The sequence below is a fragment of the Melanerpes formicivorus genome, unplaced genomic scaffold (assembly GCF_026170545.1).
Source record: "Melanerpes formicivorus ecotype bairdi unplaced genomic scaffold, bMelFor1.0.p_v2 SCAF_29, whole genome shotgun sequence".
Lineage (NCBI taxonomy): Eukaryota > Metazoa > Chordata > Aves > Piciformes > Picidae > Melanerpes > Melanerpes formicivorus.
This window is the reverse complement of record NW_027142381.1, coordinates 188481-209402: the sequence shown is the minus strand read 5'-3', so window position 1 is coordinate 209402 and position 20922 is coordinate 188481. Positions and strand designations below refer to the sequence as shown.

At 52.3% G+C, this 20922-nt stretch overlaps 1 protein-coding gene across 1 annotated transcript in view; it reads right to left on the bottom strand.

The window, feature by feature from the left end:
* The window catches only part of CALN1 (calneuron 1), a 188536-nt gene extending 187592 nt beyond the window's left edge, over positions 1-944 (bottom strand). The window contains exon 1 of the mRNA XM_068154428.1: positions 886-944. The gene's annotated coding sequence lies outside the window, so the exon portion shown is untranslated. The remainder of the gene's footprint in view (positions 1-885) is intronic.
* Between the last annotated feature and the right edge of the window lie 19978 nt (positions 945-20922).

The following is a 20922-nucleotide window of genomic DNA, read 5'->3' as shown; positions in this document are numbered from 1 at the left end:
GAGGCAACCACTGCAAATGGTGAGTTAAATGTGGTGGCTGAAACGGTATCTGAGACAAATCAAGGCTGGGCTCGACACGTTAAAGCTCTCAGCAGGCATCTGGGCGACAGGCAGGACTCTCTTCGAGAGTCTTTTGGGTGCCCGACAGTGGCATCAGGGCGTTGTTTGGGGCCAGATTCCTCCGTTGTGTACACTGGCTGGTTTGGAGAGGCTGATTAAGACCCATCTGTTCAAACGGATGGGGGTTGCTTCCTCTGCTCTGGGATCTTCATCCTTATCTAACTCCAGGAGAGCAGGACACCGCATAGACACCGAGCACTTATTACATCATCCGTGAGGAGAGGGCCCCGAAATTAAGAAAAAGACTTTTGGGGCAGGGAAAGTGATGTTCCACCGCTCCATGGCAACTTGATGCCCCTTTCCACACACACTCATGGAGCCAAACTGCACACAGCCAAAAAAGGAAGGGGAGAAACCGCCTCACTCACGAACAAAGCACACCTGCAGGGGTCAGGGGGATCAAGCAATGGGGATGAGCATCCCCAACCTGCATATATTAACACACACACGCCCTCCCAGCCACCATCTCTGGACCTCGCTGCACCCCACGGGGGACCACTCCATCTAAGCAAGGTGTAAGGGCTGGACCAGCTCCTTCTCCGGTCAACAGGTCGGTTCCCCGTGGAGCACCAGCTGCTCCCTACCCGGGGATGGAGAAGGCGGGGGACAGACCTGCGATCGTGTAGCCAGCTCCCTGTAATCCCCCTCCCCTCCTCCCCCCCTCCCCTCTTCCCAGGGTGGGGAGCAGGCAGTGCTCCCCATCCTTCTCCAGGCTCTCGCCCCCTCCCCCCCCCCCCCCCCTCCCGCCCGCCCCCCTGAACTCACCTCTCCACCAGCCGGCTTCTCCGCTACAGGTTTGTTCAGCTCCTCTTCCTCACCCCCCCACCCCCCACCCCAAACCCTCCCCCCCTCCCCCCTCCAGATCTCTCCTGGCTGAGTTATTCAAAGGAGGATGGAGGGAGGAGGCAGAGAGCGAGATCTGGGCGGTGAGGATGGCGGAGGGGTGGGGGGGAGGGAGAGAAAATAAAAGAAACAAATGATGCCACTAAACACAATTAACGCCCCCCCTCCCGCCCCCCTCCAAAGCAGCGCCGGAGGGGCAGGCTGAGCGCGGGGCTGCGCTGCCGCTCAGAGCCCCATGGCCCCGGCAGCCCCCGGGCAGGGCGGGGGGAGCAGCGCAAAGCGCCCGCCCGGGGACCGGCCTCCGCCGCAGCCCACCCTGCGGCAAGGCCCCCGCTAACCCCTTCCTCGCCGGCACCTCGCTGCCAGCCACCCCCTCGGCCCTCCCTTCCCTAAATCCCAACGCCCCGCCGAGAGATGCTAAACGCGAGAGGAGAGGGGCTCCATCCTCCGGCAGATCCCACCAGCCCACCTCCCCACCCCTCTTTTGCCTCCCTCCCGGAGGCTGGGAATCAGAGAACCGTGGAAGTGCTGAGGTTTGAGGAGACCTTGGAGATCATCAAGTCCAACTGCTTGCCTGGAGCTCGCAGCCCCACGGCTATTGCTAAGCCACCACCTCTAAAGCATGTTCCAAAGAAGGGACACGACCCCCAGAGAAGTCCATGTCCTGAAAGGAATGAGTAATGGGGGGCTGAGCCCCTTCCAAGGTTATCTCCCTGACTGTTCTCTAGATCTCTTTTTAACATGGAGTGGAGTGGGGAGTATAAGCTTCTGGGTCTGAGCAAGTCCAGAGAAGGAGAATTAATGCAGTGAAGGGTCTAGAGCACAAGAGTGGCTGAGGGAACAGGGATTGTTCAGTCTGGAGAAGAGGAGGCTGAGGGGAGAGCTTCTCACTCTCTGCCCTTCTCTAATGCTGGCGGCTCCAAGGGGGTGGTAACTTCACCAGAGTGAAAGAGCAAGTGTTTGAAGTCCTCCCAGCTTGGGAAGCAGAGAATCAGAGAATTGTTTTCATTGGATGAGGTCTGGTTTGGTTGAAAGTCAGAGAGTCAAACCATTAACTCAGCACTGACAGGTCACCACTGAACCATGTCCCTCAGCACCACAGCTACCACAGCCTTTCAATCATTCCAGGGATGGTGACTCCAACACTGCTTGGGGCAGCCTGTTCCAGGGCTTGACAAGCCCTCTAGAGAGGAAATTGTTCTTCAGGTCCAACATAAACCTCCCCTGAGGCAACTTGTGGCTATTTCCCCTTGTCCTATCATTACTAAGGGGAAAAGACCAACACCCACCTCATTACAACTTCCTTCCAAGGAGTTGTAGAGAGCAATAAAGTCTCTCCTCAGCCTCCTTTTCTCCAGGATGAACAACCCCAGGTCCCTCAGAGTTGTCTTAGGCTTCTCAGCTGCCCTAAAACTACCACTGCAGATCAGGCAGGAGATACAGGATCACAGGGTGTTAGGGGTTGGAAGTGATCTCTGGAGATCTTCCAGTCCAGCCCCCCTGCCAGAGCAGGCCCAGAGAATCCAGCACAGGTCACACAGGAACGCATCCAGACAGGGTTTCAAAGTCTCCAGAGAAGGAGACTCCACAACCTCTCTGGGCAGCCTGCTGCAGGGCTCTGTGACCCTTACAGTAAAGAAGTTCCTCCTCATGCTGAGGTGAAACTTCCTGTGCTGTAGCTTATATCCATTGCCCCTTGTCCTGTCACAAGGTGCAAGTGAGCAGAGGTTGTCCTTGCCCCTTCCTTCCTGACCCCCAGCCCTCAGATATTTATAGACATTCATTTGATTCCCCTCTCAGTCTTCTCCTTGGCTGCCAGAGTTTGGCTGAGCTTGCTCATCTTCCCAGTTCCCTGTCTGAATGCTCCAGAGGCACACACCCTTTGCATCACTCACTGCCCAGTATCAGCAACCCAGTGAAAAAGTCATACCTGGGGAAAGCTGGACCCTGGCACCTCCAGTGGGGTGCAACATCACAGAGCTGCCAGGGTTGGAAGGAACCTCAGAGATCATCCAGTTCCAACCCCTCTGCCATGGGCAGGGACACCTCACACTACAATCAGCTTAAGGTCAGGTTAATTTGAGACAATGTAGGCTAAACACATGGAGAGAAGTGGGTGGCTGCAGAAGAGTCTCTAATGGAAACCCAGCACTCAACTAAAACCACCTTGGCTGGCTCCAGAAAGCAGCCTGGAGAGCCACCAGGCAGTGCTCCCGTGATGGGAAGCACCAAATGAGGCCTTCAGAGCAAGTGTGGATTTCATGTGTTTAATTCACATCCTGCCTGCCTTGTACTGTGCTGATGTAAAATCCTTCCTGTCTCCTTCCCTCCAGCCTCAGGGGTCATGCTGGGATTTTACCATCAGAAGGAACATGATCACCAGCTCAAGAACCACGAGCAGAGGGATTTTTGCTGCCTCTGGTCACTGTGCAAGCTAGAAATTTCATTGTCATTGATACTAAACTATCTTGGCTTCATCAGCTCAGCTCTTCTGCCCAAAGCTGGGCTTTCTGCACCCTGCTGCCCCTCACCCAGTGCCTGCATGCTGCTTGCTCAGCACCTCTGGGCCTAGATGGAGAATATAGGATAGGGATAAGGATAGGGATAGGATAGGGATAGGGATGGGATAGGGATGGGATAGGGATGGGATAGGATAGGATAGTGATAGGAATAAGATAGGGATAGAATGGGAATAGAAATAGACTGGAATAGGAATGGAATAGGAATAGAATGGAATAGGAATAGAATGGAATAGAATAGGATAGGAATATAGAATAGGGATAGAATAGGAATGGGGATAGAATTGGAATGGGGATAGAATAGGAATAGAAAAGGAATAGGAATAGAATAGGAATAGGAATAGACCAAACCAGGTTGGAAAAGACCTTTGAGATCATCAAGTCCAACCTATCACCCAACACCATCTAATCACAGCCCAAGTCCCTTCTAAACCATCAGGGCTGTGCAGGCCCAGGTACCTCCTGCAATTTTAGCATGTTCATTAATTCATTGCCACTCCTATGTCTAGTAAGAAAATAAGTCTCCTACCCCAGCAATGTGGCCCTCAGCACCTCCAGTGAGAGGTGAAGGATGGGGCCAAACACTATTTCATCAAGGTGACACTCAGGTTGACCTCTTCAAGTCCTTCTAATTTCATTCCTTTCCCACAGAACCATAGAATCATTAAGGCTGGAAAACACCTCTAAGATAAGTCCAACCATCAACCCAATACCACCATGCCCACTAAACCACCTTCCCAACTGCCATATCCACATGAACACCTCTGAGGATGGTGACTCCACCACCTCCCTGAGAAGCCTGTTCCAACACTTGACCACTCTTGAAGTGAAGAAATTGTCCGTGATGTCCAACCTAAACCTCCCCTGAGGGAGCTTAAGGCCATTTCCTCTCATCTTATCACCAGTTACCTGAAGGGAGGTTGTAGCCAGGTGGGGGTTGGTCTCTTCTCCCAGGCAACCAGCACCATAAGAGGACACAGTCTCAAGGTTCAACAAGACCAAGGGCAGGGTCCTGCATCTGGGTCAAAGCAATCCCAGGCACAAATCCAGGCTGGGCAGGGACTGGCTGGAAAGCAGCCCTGAGGAGAGAGACTTGGGGGCTCTGGGGGAGGAGAAGCTCACCAGGAGCTCTCAAGGTGCACTTGCAGCCCAGAAAGCCAACCAGATCCTGGGCTGCATCAGAAGTGTGGCCAGCAGGGCAAGGGAGGTGATCCTCCCCCTCTGCTCAGCTCTGGTGAGACCCCACCTGGAGTACTGCCTCCAGTTCTGGAGCCCCTATTACAAGAGGGATCTGGAGGTGCTGGAAGGTGTCCAGAGAAGGGCCACAAGGATGCTCAGAGGGCTGGAGCACCTCTCCTATGAGGACAGACTGAAGGAGTTGGGGCTGTTCAGTCTGCAGAAGAGAAGGCTCCCAGGTGACCTCATTGTGGCCTTCCAGGACCTGAAGGGGGCTCCAGGAAGGCTGGGGAGGGACTGCTCAGGATCTCAGGTAGTGATAGGACTACGGGGAATGGAATGAAGCTGGAGGTGGGGAGATTCAGGCTGGAGCTGAGGAGGAAGTTCTTCCCCATGAGAGTGGTGAAGCCCTGGAATGGGTTGTCCAGGGAGGTGGTTGGGGCCCTGTCCCTGGAGGTGTTTAAGCCCAGGCTGGATGAGGCCCTGGGCAGGCTGATCTAGTGTGGGGTGTCCCTGCCCATGGCAGGGGGCTTGGAACTAGCTGATCCTTGTGGTCCCTTCCAACCCTGACTGATACTATGATACTATGATAAGCTGCACTAGGAGAAGTTTTGGCTGGAGGTGAGGAGAAAGTTCTTCACTGAAAGAATTGTTAGCCATTGGGATGTGCTGCCCAGGGAGGTGGTGGAGTCCCCATCCCTGAAGGTGTTCAAGAGGGGATTGGATGTGGCACTTGGTGCCATGGTTTAGTAGTCATGAGGTCTGTGGTGACAGGTTGGACTTGATGATCTTTGAGGTCTCCTCCAACCTTGGTGATTCTGTTACTTGGAAGAAGTGACCAAGCCTCACCTGGCTCCAACCTCCTTCCAGGGAGTTGTAAAGAGCTACCTGTTTTTCTTGCTCCATCAGGGAACATTCACCTGTGACTCCCTCAGCTTCATCTGGGCTGCTTAAGTGAGTACAGGGAGGGCAAAGCCCCTCATTTGCAGAACATTATTCCTGCCTTCAGCTAATTTCCTTTCCTCCAGCTCTGGAAGGCATTAGTTAGAAAGGTCCCAACCTCATGGCTGAAAACAGTAGCTGGAAAATCCATTAGGCTTATCCATTCATAATTAAATATTGTTAAAGGACCAAGTCCTCATTAGTATTCAGTATCACTAAGGTTGGAAGAGACCTCAAAGATCACTGAATCCAACCTGTCACCACAGACCTCATGACTAGAGTAGAGAGGACACTACTGCCCACTGCAGGCTTGAGCTCACGACCTTCCCATTAAGGGTCTTATGTGCTACTAATTGAGCCACATCCCTAAACACACCCAGAATGTCTCCAAACTGTGCCCAGCTCTGGAGCTCCAAACTCAAGAAGGACTTGGAACTGTTGGAGAAGGTCCAGGAGAAGTCACAAAGATGATTATGTGGCTGAAGCACCTCTCCTAGAGGGACAGGCTGAGAGAGCTGGGGCTGTTCAGCCTGGAGAAGGCTCCAGGGAGAGCTTAGAGCAGCCTTCCAGCGCCTGAAGGAGGCTACAGGAGAGCTGGGAGGGACTTTTGACAAAGGCATGGAGTGACAGGATGAGGGGGGAAGGCTTCAAGCTGGAAGAAGCTGGATTTGGATAAGATATTAAGAAGAAATTCTTCCCCATGAGGGTGTTGAGGCACTAGAGCAGGTTGTCCAGAGAAGCTGTGGAGGCTCCAAGCCCAGAAGTGTTCAAAGCCAGGTTGGATGGGGCCTTGAGCAACCTAGTCAGCTAAGAGGTATCATAGTGTCAGTCAGGGTTGGAAGGGACCACAACCCCCCTGCCATGGGCAGGGACACCCCACACTAGATCAGGCTGGACAGAGCCTCGTCCAGCCTGGGCTTAAACACCTCCAGGGACGGGGCCTCAACCACCTCCCTGGACAACCCATTCCAGGGCTTCACCACTCTCATGGTGAAGAACTTCCTCCTCACATCCAGTCTGAATCTCCCCATGGCAGGGGAGCTGGAACTAGATGATCTTTAAGGTCCCTTCCAACCCAAACTCTACCATGATTCTGCTCCTGTGAAATTGTCTCCACATGAACAAGCCCAGTCAATGGCTCTTTTCCTTTCCTTGCTTACTCCACAGGGCTGACAGTGTCCAAATCCTTGTTTGCAAGAAGGTCCCAGCAGCCTGGCAGCTCCCAGGGCTGTGGGGTGGCAGGAGGAGGAGGACACCCTCTGCAGCACAAGAAGGCTACACCATGACACTCACATCTCCCCTCCTGAAAATGACACAGCGAGAGACAATATAATATTCATGTGACAAAGCCAGGGGCTGAGACGTTCTGCAGGGCAGGGCAGGTTGCTGTCAGAGACCTGCCCAGCTGCCTGCTGGGGAGCAGTGATAGTTGTCACTCTCAGTGCAGAGCTGTCACTCCAATAACAAGTGGATTATGGCTTGATGCAATTTGCTATCAAGCTGTTAAACAGCAGTCAGGCTGATGAGTTTTGGGTACCACCCAGCTCACAGGGAGATGCTCAGCAAGCCCACAGCTACCTAGGCAGGGTGAGGCCTTGGTTTCATTTTGGGTTCCTGTTTTGAGGCAAAGGAAAGAGGTGGCTGAAAGCAGCAGGTGAGCATGGGATAAATAGGGCAGTGGTAAATGTGGCACCCACAGGGAGGCAGGGCAAGGCAGAGCATGATTGCCAGCTCTACAATGGGGTCACAACGACTCAGAATCACAGAATCAACCAGGGTGGAAAAGACCTCAGAGATCATCAAGTCCAACCTATTAACTAATACCTAACACCTCCTGACAACTAAACCATGGCTCCAAGTGCCACATCCAAGCCTTTTTTGAACACCTCCAGGGGTGGAGACTCCACCACCTCCTTGGGCAGCACATTCCAGTGGCCAATTACCCTTTCTGGGAAGAACTTTCTCCTCACCTCCAGCCTAAACCTCCCCTGGTGCAGCTTGAGAGTGTGTCCTCTTGTTCTGGTGCTGCTTGCCTGGAAGAGACCAACCCCCGCCTGGCTACAACCTCCCTTAAGTTAGTTGTAAAGAGCAAGAAGGTCTCCCCTGAGCCTCCTCTTCTCCAGGCTAAGCAACCCCAGCTCCCTCAGCCTCCTCACGTCTTGAGACATTCACACTCAGCCTCTTTGGAGGGAAGCTGCAGGGACATTTCCCACTCTGATGGCCCCCAAGAGCAGGAGAAGGTTTTTCATCTCACAGCCTACTATTTTCCTAGTGCTTCATTTCCCCCCCCATTACTCCTGATGAGACACTGGGTGGCAGGCTGTACAATTGCTCCCTAGGCTGGATTTTCCCTGTTTTTATGAGGGTTAATTATTCCAGGTGAAACTTTCAGTTGGACCTTTTCATTCTCCTGGCTTTCGAGCGGGATGCTTTATCCTGCAGTTTAATTAGCGCATTTCAGAACTGAATATCTAGATTAAAATCACTGCCTAGCCAGCTCTGCTCCAGGATTTATGGTCACTCTGCACAGCTTCCATTCTACCTGCCAGCTCAGGGAACTGATTTATTGATCAATGGCTTATTTGGGCCAGGAATGAGGCAGCCCCGGAACCAGGACAGGCTCAGGGAAGGGCTTTGCACGGCCTGGTGTGGTGCTGCTGTCCTTCCTCAACCCACCACAGCTAGGAAGAGGATGGATGAAGGAAGAAAAGGAACTTCTTTACTGTGAGGGTCACAGAGCCCTGGAATAGGCTGCCCAGAGACATTGTGGAGTCTCCTTCTCTGGAGACTTTCAAAGCCAAGCTGGATGGGTTCCTGTGAGGCCTGCCCGAGGTGGCCCTGCTGTGGCTGGGGGGGTGGACTGGGTAATCTCTGCAGGTCCCTTCCAACCCTGAACATTCTATGATTCCATGGAGGAAGTCTTAAGGATGTGGCTGGGCTCTTTCCAGCGATGCTCAGTGACAGGACAAGGGGCAACAGGCACAAACCAGAACCCAGGAAGAATTAGAATAGAATAGAATAGAATAGAATAGAATAGAATAGAATAGAATAGAATAGAATAGAATAGAATAGACCAGACCAGGTTGGAAGAGACCTTCAAGATCATCGTGTCCAACCTATCATCCAACACCATCTAATCAACTAACCCATGGCACCAAGCACACCATCAAGGCTCCTCCTGAACAGCTCCAGGGATGGTGACTCCACCACCTCCCCAGGCAGCCCATTCCAATGGGCAATCACTCTCTCTGTGTAAAACTTCCTCCTAACTTCCAGCCTAAACCTCCCCTGGTGCAGCCTGAGACTGTGTCCTCTTGTTCTGGTGCTGGCTGCCTGAGAGAAGAGACCAAGAATGCCTCAGGTTGGAGGGGACCCTCAAAGGTCATCTTGTCCAACCCCACTGCAGTCAGCAGGGACACCTCCAACCAGATCAGGTTGTTCAGGGCCCCATCACATTTGAGTTTGAATGTCTCCAGGGATGGGGCCTCCACCACCTCTCTGGGCAAGCTGGCCCAGTGTTCCACCACCCTCATTGTGAAGAACTTTGTCTAAATGTTTCACTTGAATTTAAGGAGAAACTTCTGAGTGTGCCAGAGCCCTGGAGCAGGCTGCCCAGAGAGGCTGTGGAGTCTCCTTCTCTGCAGGCTTTCAAAAGCCACCTGGCTGCATCCCTGTGCAACCTGATCCAGGTGTACCTGCATTAGCAGGGAGTGGACTAGGTGATCTCCAGAGGTCCCTTCACAGAGGCAGGGAATCACAGAATGGTAGGGGTTGGAAGGGACCTCCAGAGATCATCCAGTCCAACCCCCCCTGCCAAAGCAGGATCACCTAGAGCAGGCCACACAGGAACACATCCAGGTGGGTTTCCAAAGGCTCCAGAGAAGGAGACTCCACAACCTCTCTGGGCAGCCTGCTCCAGGGCTCAGTCACCTCCACAGTAAAGTAGTGATGGGCAGAAAGGGGCAGCCTCCAGGTCCTTCAAAGCCTGGTGAGGGGATTGGACACCCAAGCAGCAGGTCTGGGATGAGACAGCTATAGCAGATTCACATCTCCAGCCCTGCCATCTGCTTGGATCCAAGGTTTCATTTCAGCCTATTAGAGAGATTGGGGCTGGCTGCAAACATCAGATGTAGGCATAGGTTTGGCATCAGTCCATCCCCTTTCCTGCTGCCTCAGACGCCAAGATTTTGATTCAGGCTCATCTGCTAGCACTAAAAAAGCTTCAGTTTTGCAAGAGTCCACCCTAGTGGAGCTCATCATGAAATGAGACATTCAAGGAGGAGGAGAAAAACAACAAACCAAGCACTCCCTTTAATGACATTACCTCAACAAACTCAATCTAGGGGCAAACACAATTACACCCCCAAAAATCTGCTTGCCCTCAACAGAGACTTGTGGCTTCACCAGGGCCAGAAGAAGAGGAGGCTGAAGGGAGGCCCCATTGATCTCTATAACTATCTCAAAAGGGGTTGCAATGAGGTTGGGCTCAGCCTCTTCTCCCTAGTGTCAAGTGATAGGACAAAAGGAAATGGCCTCAAGCTGCACCAGGGGAGGCTTTGGTTGAATGTTAGGAAGAATTTCTTTCCTGCAAGGCTGGTCAGGCACTGGAACAGGCTGCCCAGGGAGGTGGTGGAGTCCCCATCCCTGGAGGTGTTCAGGAAACCTGTGGCCATGGCACTCTGGGCCATGGCTTAGTGAGCACCGTGGTGTTGAGTTGAAGGTTGGACCTGCTGATCTTCAAAGCCTTCTCCAACCAAAACAACCCTATGATTCCAAGATGCTCCTGAGATGAATGCATGCTCACATCCTCCCTGCTTAGACAGCTCCACATCCAGCAAGCTCTGGCAAGGAGGATTATCTCCCAACCCAAATATCTATCAATCAATCAATCAATCAATCAACCAACAGAACTTCCCATGTGTGAGAGCAAAGCACCTCCTCTTCGTGCTGCTGAGCACAGTGGGTTTGCTCTCCTTTTATTTTACCTTTATTTTTATTTAGAATAAACCAAACCAGGTTGGAAGAGACCTTCAAGATCATGGTGTCCAACCCATCAACCAATCCATCCCACCCAAACAGCTAACCCATGGCACCAAGCACCCCAGCAAGTCTCCTCCTGAACACCTCCAATGATGGCGACTCCACCACCTCCCCAGGCAGCCCATCCCAATGGGCAATCACTCTCTCTGTAGAACTTCTTCCTAACATCCAACCTGAACCTCCCCTGGCGCAGCCAGAGACTGTGTCCTCTTGTTCTGGTGCTGGCTGCCTGGGAGAAGAGACCAACATCCACCTGTCTACAACCTCCCTTCAGGTAATTGTAGAGAGTGATAAGGTCACCCCTGAGCCTCCTCTTCTCCAGGCTGAGCAACCCCAGCTCCCTCAGCCTCTCCTCACAGGGCTGTGTTCCAATCCCCTCACCAACTTCGTTGCAAGTCAACCTCCTTCCTAAACTGAGGGGCCCAGAACTGGACACAGGACTCGAGGTGTGGCCTAACCAGTGCAGTGTACAGGGGCAGAATGACCTCCCTGCTCCTGCTGGCCACACTCTTCCTGATGCAGGCCAGGATGCCATTGGCCCTCTTGGCTGCCTGGGCACACTGCAGGCTCATGTTCAGCCTACCATCGACCAGTACCCCCAGGTCCCTCTCTGCCTGGCTGCTCTCCAGCCACTCTGACCCCAGCCTGTAGCTCTGCATTATTCATACCCAGCTGCTCTGGCACACTGTGGAAGGAAACCAGGGAAGGCTTCAGCCCTCCTCTAGCCCCCAAAAATCAGATGAGTGCCTGCTCAGGCACCAACAGCCCCAAACCAGCCCCAGAGCACTCACAATGGATTTCAGCAGGGAGGGTTGGGGAGAGAGGGAGGGAGGGAAGGGTGGGTTTTTTCCCTCTTGTGTGTGTGTTTTGTTTTGCTCTTAGAAAGATAGCCCTGTAATTTAATGACTCATACGTTCTACAGCCTTTGTTGCTTTTCCTTTTCAACATCTTTAAGCTGTTTGTGGAGAGGGAGCTTATTTTTAGACTTCCCATCAGGGAGAGAGGCATTTCAGCTGGGTCAGAGGGGAAGAGCTCCATTGAGACTTTTGTGCCTGGGGTGTTAAAAGGCAAAATTTCCCCATGGGGAGGTCATCTCTTCCTTTGCCTTGCTTCTACATCTCTCTCTCTCTCAGCATGTGGGCAGGGATTTTCAGGGCTGTAGCCTATGCCACAAGTGGGGGTGTCTTGGGGATGAACTGAGGTTTGGCCTGATGCAGCAAGGAGGAGGAGGATGGTTGCAAGCAAAAGAAGATGCACAGTGGGGCATGAAGAGCAAGTGGGGGCTACAGGATAACTAATTACCTTCCTCCCTCCTATCCACAGAATGGTTTGGGTTGGAAGGGACCATATTGCTCTCTCCAACTGCCTGAAGGGAGGCTGTAGCCAGGTGGGGGTTGGGCTCTTCTCCCAGGCAATCAGCACCAGAACAAGAGGACACAGTCTCAAGCTGTGCCAGGGGAGGTTTAGGCTGGAGGTGAGGAGAAAGTTCTTCCCAGAGAGAGTTGTTAGCCATTGGAATGTGCTGCCCAGGGAGGTGGTGGAGTCCCCATCCCTGGAGGTGTTGGAAGAAGGCTTGGATGTGGCACTTGGAGCCAGGTTCAGTTAGTCCTGAGGTGCTGGGTGGCAGGTTGGGCTTGATGATCTCTGAGGTCTCTTCCAACCTTATTGATTCTATGATTCTAAGAGGGGAGAGCAGCCCAGAATCAAGGAACCAAACCACATTTCACAGATTCATGGCTTGGTGGGGCTAGAAAGGACCTCTGGAGACCCTCTAGTCCAGGCCCACCGCCAAAGCAGTTTCACTTAGATCAGGTGTTTGCATCCAGGCAGGTTTTGAAAGTCCCCTAGGAAAAGAAGACTCCAAGATTTCTCCTTACTGGGGGCACAAAAAGAAACCCTTGAGGGGTACATTAGGTACCTTGGTGACTTGAGAGAAGTTATAAAAAGCAATGAATATATCTGGAAAAGAAATGAAATATTTCTTTTCTTCTTCTTTTCTCTCTCCCCCTCCCCCCCCCCCCTCCCCTTCCTTTCTCAGAGAATTAACTTTGCAAAACAGAAAAATGGTTTTTGAGTGAGTCAGTGGAGCTGGGCTGGGGTTTGCTGTGCAGAGTCTGACGCCTCCTTTTCAGTTTGCAGCTCAGGATCTTCTTGGGGAGCTTTAAAAATAAAAAGCCAAGGCAATTTCAGAATGAGAATTGGGCTCTGCAGCCCTCAGAACCAGGCAACAACAACAAGGAGACAAAAAAACAGGCTCAGTCCTGCCTGCCTCTCTCTTTTTGCCCTTTTTCTGTTGCTTGGTTGGTTTGGTTTTTCTTCCTCAATCAACAAGGGCAAGCAGCGTTTCCTTGCCACCAGGGTGCTTTGGCTGATCTTGCTACGAGAGGACAGGCTGAGGGAGCTGGGGTGGTTCAACCTGGAGAAGAGGAGGCTGTGGGGAGACCTAATAGCAGCCTGCCAGGACCTGAAGGGGGCTACAAGAAGGATGGAAAGGACATGGAAAGGGCACAGTCTCAAGCTGTGCCAGGGGAGGTTTAGGCTGGAGGTGAGGAGAAAGCTCTTCCCAGCAAGAGAGATTGGCCATTGGGATGTGCTGCCCAGGGAGGTGGTGGAGTCCCCATCCCTGGAGGTGTTTAAGAGGGGATTGGATGTGGCACTTGGTGCCATAGTCTAGTACTCATGAAGTCTCGGGTGACAGGTTGGACTTGATGATCTCTGAGATCTTTTCCAACCTTGTTGATTCTATGGTTCCATGGGATGTGCTGCCCAGGGAGGTGGTGGAGTCACCATCCTTGGGGGTGTTGAAAGAAGGCTTGGATGTGGCACTTGGACTCATGGTTTAGTTAGTCATGAAGTGTTAGGTATTAGGTGATGGGTTGGACTTGATCTCTGAGTTCTTTTCCAACCTGGTTGATTCTGTGATTCTGATTCTAAGGTGTCCCAAATGAAAACCACACAGGCACCAAACAGCTCCCATCCCAACCCATCCCATCCCATGGACTGGGGCTTTTTAGTCTGGAGAAGAGAAGACTGAGAGGGGATTCAATAAATGTTTATAAATATCTCAGGGCCTGGGGTCAAGAGGGAGGGGCCAGGCTCTGCTCAAAATAGAATGGAATAGAATTAACCAGGTTGGAAAAGACCTCTGAGATCATCAAGTTCAACCTATCACCCAGCACCATCTGATCAACTGAACCAGGACACCAAGTGCCTCATCCAGGCTCTTCCTAAACACCTCCACCACCTCCCTGGGCAGCACATCCCAATGGCCAATCTCTCTTGCTGGGAAGAACTTCTTCCTCAGTTGCACCACTGGATTTGACAAGGAGCAATGGATATGAACTCCAGCACAGGAGGTTCCACCTCAACATGAGGAGGAACTTCTTCCTTGTGAGGCTCGCAGTGCACTGGAAGAGGCTGCCCAGAGAGGTTGTGGAGTCTCCTTCTCTGGAGACTTTCCAAACCCACCTGGATGCATTCCTGTGTGACCTGTACTGGATTCTCTGGTCCTGCTGTATCAGGGGGGCTGGACTCAATGATCTCTTGATCATTGACACCTTGAGTCCTGTGTCCAGTTCTGGGCTCCTCAGGTTAGGAAAGATGTTGAGATGCTGGAAGGTGTCCAGAGAAGGGCAAGAAAGCTGGGGAGGGGTCTGGAGCACAGCCCTGTGAGGAGAGGCTGAGGGAGCTGGGGTTGCTTAGCCTGGAGAAGAGGAGGCTCAGGGGAGACCTTCTTGCTCTCTGCAACTCCCTGAAGGGAGGTTGTAGCCACGTGGGGGTTGGTCTCTTCTCCCAGGCAAGCAGCAGCAGAACAAGAGGACACAGTCTCAAGCTGTGCCAGGGGAGGTTTAGGCTGGATGTTAGGAAAAATTTCTTCATAGACAGAGAGATTGGCCATTGGAATGTGCTGCCCAGGGAGGTGGTGGAGTCCCCATCACTGGAGGTGTGTAGGGAGAGCCTGGATGAGGCACTTGGTGCCATGGTTTAGTTGATTGGTGTTGGGTGAGAGGTTGGACTTGATGATCTCAAAGGTCTCTTCCAACCTGGTCTGGTCTATTCTATTCTATTCCTATTCTAGAGGTCCCTTCCAACCCCTGACATCCTGTGAGCCTGTGACTCTGCTGTGCACTACAGACACATCTTGGCTTCCCCAGCTTGGGCCACCCTGAAGCAAGCAGCAGGACAGGGAAGCCACCAGCCCCGTGGTGGTGTCCCTGGGTGCCGGCTGGCTCCGCAGAGGCACACGCTGGGCTTGGCTGCAGCACAGCCCCATGGTGGCTGCCAAGAGCAGAACCAGCTCCCACGCCCAGAGATGCTAACAGCTCCCTGGCCAGCTCAGAGGAGCATTTTCCAGGACACATTTGTCATCCTGCTGAAAGCCGCAGTCCTAATGGCCGCTTGGAAATGCTCCATGGCTCTCTGGCTGCCACTCCAGCCAGGTGTCACAGGCAGGGCTGAGGTGCTCTCTGCTCTGCAGTCTCCCACCAGCACAAGACTCAGGAGCAGGTCTGAAGCTTCACAGCTCACATTTTATATCCTGTCCACATCTCTCCCTTTCAGGAATCCATGACCCAAACCAGCACAAAGCAGGAGCCCAGTGCAGAGCTCTCTGCTGTGCCCACAGCTTCACGTTTAAACAAAGCCAGGGGGATGCATCCTTTGGAGGAGCTGGCAACATCTCCACAGCACATATTCCCATGCAAGACACAGTACCCTCCCTCCTGCTACCAGCCTTTGTCATTCCCCAGTGTTAGAGATGACTACTACCCTTTAAACTCAAGGAAGTGGTTTGGGTTTGGTTTTCTGCTGCATCTCAAACTCTACACAGCCAACAGAGAAACCACCACTGGAGCTCTTGGCCCTGCTGTCCACAGCCAACAAGGAAACACCACTGGAGCTCTTGGTCCTGCTTTCCACAGCCAACAAGGAAACACCACTGGAGCTCTTGGTCCTGCTTTCCACAGCCAACAAGGAAACACCACTGGAGCTCTTGGCCCTGCTTTCCACAGCCAACAAGGAAACACCACTGGAGCTCTTGGCCCAACTTTCCACAGCCAACAAGGAAACACCACTGGAGCTCTTGGCCCTGCTTTCCACAGCCAACAAGGAAACACCACTGGAGCTCTTGGCCCTGCTTTCCACAGCCAACAAGGAAACACCACTGGAGCTCTTGGTCCTGCTTTCCACAGCCAACAAGGAAACACCACTGGAGCTCTTGGTCCTGCTTTCCACAGCCAACAAGGAAACATCACTGGAGCTCTTGGCCCTGCTTTCCACAGCCAACAAGGAAACACCACTGGAGCTCTTGGCCCTGCTTTACATAGGAATAGGAGCTCTTGGTCCTGCTTTCCACAGCCAACAAGGAAACACCACTGGAGCTCTTGGCCCTGCTTTCCACAGCCAACAAGGAAACACCACTGGAGCTCTTGGCCCAACCCCAGCATGATACCCCAGGGAGGTGGAGGAGTCACTGTCCCTGGAGATGTAGACAAGGCACTTTGGGACATGGTTTAGTGGCCATGGTGGTGTTAGGTTGTTGGTTGGACTCAATGAAGTCTTTTCCAAGCAAAACAGCTCTCTGATTCTCTGGTGTGTCATCACAAGCAGCAGCTGAACAAACTCCTATTAGAAGCAGGCCACCAGCAAGCCCATAGTGGACATCTGCCCATCTTGCTGAGCTGAGGTCCCTGCTAAAGCAGCTCTACATCACTTTGTTCAAATGTTGATGAGCCAAACTCTTTGGTCAGTGGCTTGGGAGCAGCACCTCCAAGAGGAGCTGGCTCAGGAGCAGGCTGTCAGACATCAAGAGCAAGGCAGGAGGATAAATGTGAGCAGGCTGGAGGGTGGACAGTGTCAATAGGATTAGTTTGCTCTATTATTTATCGTGCCATATGCCCCAGCACTCCATCCACAAATCTGAGCCATCAGCTGTGAACACCTGTCAAGGAGCTGAGTAATTTTCCAGTTTCTGGGTAGAATAAGTGGAGACAATAAGGTTGATTTAATCAGTCAGTGCTTAGCTCCAGAAACACAGAGGCTTAAAAGCAAATCTCACTCCATTTTTTCTTATTAAGTGAAAAGAAAACCTTTCTGCAGTACAGTTAACCCAGGGTAAAAAACAAACCCCACCACACAAACCCAAACCAACCACCAAACAACCCCTTTAGTAGATGGATTGCAGAGCAGCAGCAAGGCAGGTATCAGCCAAATGCATGGGGGGAAAGCAGATAAACACCACACCATGAACTCCTGCCTGTCAACAGGAGACAAATGAGAAAGGCTCAATAAAAAGGCAATGCTTCTGTGACAACAGCAGCCACTGCCTACTGCTTCTCTGAGAGGAGGAAAAGCAAGCAGCTCTGAAGTCCACCAATGCCACCAAGGCCACTATTATTTTTTTTCCCCCTCCTCCCAAAGTATCTCAGAAGTAGCAATAAATATGGGGGGAAAAAAACCTCCCAACAAACACCAAAACACACCAAACCAACAACCAAAAAGAAACCAATTAATGAGTGCTACCAGCTGAAGCAGATGGTCTGCTGTGAATCCCCACAGCCTCAGGCAGCTGTGAGTCAAGCCACTTGGAGGAAAAGTGGTGGAGGGGGAAAAAAGGGGGAAGGGGAAAAACAAAAGGTGATAGGGAGGGGAAAAACGAAAGGTGATAGGGAGGGGAAAAACGAAAGGTGATAGGGAGGGGAAAAACGAAAGGTGATAGGGAGGGGAAAAACAAAAGGTGATAGGGAGGGGAAAAACAAAAGGTGATAGGGAGGGGAAAAACAAAAGGTGATAGGGAGGGGAAAAACAAAAGGTGATAGGGAGGGGAAAAACAAAAGGTGATAGGGAGGGGAAAAACAAAAGGTGATAGGGAGGGGAAAAACAAAAGGTGATAGGGAGGGGAAAAACAAAAGGTGATAGGGAGGGGAAAAACAAAAGGTGATAGGGAGGGGAAAAACAAAAGGTGATAGGGAGGGGAAAAACAAAAGGTGATAGGGAGGGGAAAAACAAAAGGTGATAGGGAGGGGAAAAACAAAGGTGAGGGAGGGGAAAACCAAAGGTGAGGGAGGGGAAAACCAAAAAGTGAGGGAGGGGAAAACCAAAAAGTGAGGGAGGGGAAAACCAAAAAGTGAGGGAGGGGAAAACCAAAGGTGAGGGAGGGGAGAAACAAAGGTGAGGGAGGGGAGAAACAAAGGTGAGGGAGGGGAGAAACAAAGGTGAGGGAGGGGAGAAACAAAGGTGAGGGAGGGGAGAAACAAAGGTGAGGGAGGGGAAAAACAAAGGTGAGGGAGGGGAAAAACAAAAGGTGAGGGAGGGGAAAAAACAGGTGAGGGAGGGGAAAAACAAAAGGTGAGGGAGGGGAAAAACAAAGGTGAGGGAGGGGAAAAACAAAAGGTGAGGGAGGGGGGAAAAGAAAGGTGAGGGAGGGGAAAAACAAAGGTGAGGGAGGGGGGAAAAGAAAGGTGAGGGAGGGGGGAAAAGAAAGGTGAGGGAGGGGGGAAAAGAAAGGTGAGGGAGGGGGGAAAAGAAAGGTGAGGGAGGAGGAAAAATAGACTTTAAAAAACAAATCCAAATAAAATTCAAAAATTGATTTCCAAGACTAGCAGGCTTCCAAAAGAAATTAAAATCAAAAATCCATTCAGACTTCCCAGCTGGCAACCAACAAAACCCAGGAGGGGTTTGGCCCCCACAGTGGGCTCACCCCCAGCACACCATGTGTGTGACCTGGAGACATCTGCATTCAGCACAGACCCACGAGATGGATAGGATAGGATAGGATAGGATAGGATAGGATAGGATAGGATAGGATAGGATAGGATAGGATAGGATAGGATAGGATAGGATAGGATAGGATAGGATAGGATAGGGAGAGAGAGAGGGATAGGGAGAGGGAGAGGGAGAGGGAGATAGGGAGAGGGAGAGGGAGAGAGAGATAGGGAGAGAGAGATAGGGAGAGAGAGATAGGGAGAGAGAGATAGGGAGAGAGAGATAGGGAGAGAGAGATAGGGAGAGAGAGATAGGGAGAGAGAGATAGGGAGAGAGAGATAGGGAGAGAGAGATAGGGAGAGAGAGATAGGGAGAGAGAGATAGGGAGAGAGAGATAGGGAGAGAGAGATAGGGAGAGAGAGATAGGGAGAGAGAGATAGGGAGAGAGAGATAGGGAGAGAGAGATAGGGAGAGAGAGATAGGGAGAGAGAGATAGGGAGAGAGAGATAGGGAGAGAGAGATAGGGAGAGAGAGATAGGGAGAGGGAGAAGGAGGGAGAGAGAGATAGGGATAGGGAGGGAGAGAGAGATAGGGAGAGGGATAGGGAGAGGGATAGGGAGGGAGAGATAGGAAGGGAGAGATAGGAAGGGAGAGATAGGAAGGGAGAGATAGGAAGGGAGAGATAGGGACAGGAATAGAATAGGATGGGATAGAATAAGCATAGAAATAGGATAGAATTAGGATAGGATAGGATAGAATTAACCAGGTTGAAAAAGACCTTTGAGATCATCCAGTCCAACCTCTCACCCAACACCATCTCATCAACTCAACCATGGCACCAAGCTCCCCATCCAGTCCCTGGGATGAGGGTTTTTTTCTCATCCCCCAGGATTTTAACTGAAGTTCCCTGACACTGAAAAGAAATGCCCCCAGCTCAGCCCCAGCGCTGTGCCCACTCCCACCTCTGGCAGCTGGCAGCATCCCTCCCTGCCCCACCGACCGCCCCGGGCCGAGCAGCTGTCCCTCCGCCCCCCTCCCCCCGTGCCAGAAGCCTTTGGAGAGGAGAAGGGCACTTGCCAGGAGGGGAACTCCGGTTGCCTGCTTCCGTGCTGCGGCTCCTCCTTCTCCCCAGGAGACTCTTCCCCTTGGCCACCTTCATGCTTGGGCTGCCCCTCTCCACGCTCTTCGATCAGCCCCATCAGGCAGATGAGACGGCAGGCTGCGGGAGACGTGCGAGCTCATCATGGGGACATCAAAGCCGGGAGTGTGACTCTGGAAGGAGTGGACAGAAACTTCACTGCACACACAGCACCACTTTATCATTTATTTAAGCTCCATCTCTCAATAATTCATGCCAGCCTTTCGCTGGGGAGCAGGACAACAATGGCAGGAGCGCGGCGAGGCAGGCAGGGAATAAACCACATCTGGAACAGATGTTCAGTTCCAGCTAAAAAAGCTGGGCTCTGCAGAGAATGGTTAAATGCCCTGGGGATAGTGTGCTCTGGGACACAGCCCTGCTGCTCCTTCCAGGGGGCAACGTTTGTTTTGCAAGGCAGAGTTGGCACACATCAAACGAAACACCCAGGGCTGGCTTCAGCTGCAGCCCAGCACTGGTGAGGGAGCAGTCCTGCAGCAGCTGCAGGCATCTCCTCAGGAGCTGGGGAGGTGCTGGCATGACACCTCTGAGCGTGGACACACCGTGCCAGGAGTCCTCCCAACAACCTGTTGTGCTCTATGTCCATTGCCACCAGTGCCAACCTGGAGCACAGGGTCCCTGCACCCAGTTGAGAACGTGTCCACCTCCCTCCCATGGAGGACTGGTGCTGGGAGTGAGCTGGGTCCAGCTGCTGCTCCCATGCTATAGGGATGCAGGTGCAGGTACACCCAAGCCCTCAGGCAGGATAGCCTCTACCAGAGAACATCTCTTCTCCAGGTGTGACACACTAGACCTCCAAGTCTGACCAGCACCACCTGCATCATCATATCCACTTCTGGGCCCCTCAATTTAAGAAGGACTTTGAGACTCTTGAAGGTGTCCAGAGAAGGGCAAGAAAGCTGGGGAGGGGTCTGGAGCACAGCCCTGTGAGGAGAGGCTGAGGGAGCTGGGGTTGCTTAGCCTGGAGAAGAGGAAGCTCAGGGGAGACCTTCTTGCTCTCTCCAACTCCCTGCAGGGAGGTTGTAGCCAGGTGGGGGTTGGGCTCTTCTCTCAGGCACCCAGCACCAGAACAAGAGGACACAGTCTGAAGGTGTGCCAGGGGAGGCTTAGGCTGGAGGTGAGGAGGAAGTTCTTCCCAGCAAGAGAGATTGGCCATTGGGATGTGCTGCCTAGGGAGGTGGTGGAGTCCCCATCCCTGGAGGTGTTTAAGAGGAGATTGGATGTGGCACTTGGTGCCATGGTTTAGTTGTTCAGATGGTGTTGGGTGACAGGTTGGACTTGATGATCTCAAAGGTCTTTTCCAACCTTACTGATTCTATGATCCTATACTAAACTCCCCTCCATCTCCACATGCCCCTTGCTGTAGCATTGCCCTTCAAAAGACACCTGCAATATTCATTCCCCACCACTGTGGGTGTACCTCTC